Source organism: Cicer arietinum, chromosome 1 (genome assembly GCF_000331145.2).
Source record: "Cicer arietinum cultivar CDC Frontier isolate Library 1 chromosome 1, Cicar.CDCFrontier_v2.0, whole genome shotgun sequence".
Taxonomy (NCBI): domain Eukaryota; kingdom Viridiplantae; phylum Streptophyta; class Magnoliopsida; order Fabales; family Fabaceae; genus Cicer; species Cicer arietinum.
The window spans coordinates 21,866,820-21,867,536 of record NC_021160.2 but is presented as its reverse complement, the minus strand read 5'-3'; positions in this window follow the sequence as shown (position 1 = coordinate 21,867,536).

Here is a 717-nt window from a genome sequence, read left to right as displayed (position 1 = left end):
GCTAGTGATTGAACCGGTTGGCTCGGGATTTAAACCGGTACAGTATAACTGTGGTATTGGATTGAATTTTCTTTTTGAGGAAAATTAATATTATATAATTTTTTGTTTGACGTCACAAAAGAATAAATTGGAGCGATGAGAAAAGGAAAGAAAAAAAAATTATGTAGCTGTTTCAGATTTCTTTTATATAAAAATCAATTATCTTATTTCAAAATCAATATGTATATCTATCTGTTTTTTTTTTCTTTCCTTTTCTTTTATATAGATAAATAAGATAATTCTTATTTCTCAGATAATTTTGCTGAAATAGATAAAAAACTTTCACACCTCACCGATAAATAAGATAATTCTTATTTCAGATTTCTCTTATATAAAAATCTATTTTTTAAAATTAAAATTATTTTTTATTATTTAAATAGTGTTTGTTTTAGATTTTTTAAAAATCATTTTATTAAATAAATTATTTCTTGATTAAAAATAAAAAACTAAAAATCATAGTTTCTCGTATTTATCTTCTGATATATGAGAGACAAAAAAAAAAACACAATTTAAAAATACGAAATTTAATCCACTCATGAGAGAAAATGATGTAATTATTTTATTTTATTTTTCAAAAAATGATGTAATTACCCTTAACGTCAGTGTTGTTATCTACCAAATTTGTTCTTTATAAATCATATGAAAAGCAATCATCTTTGAAGGATCGATATCTCAATT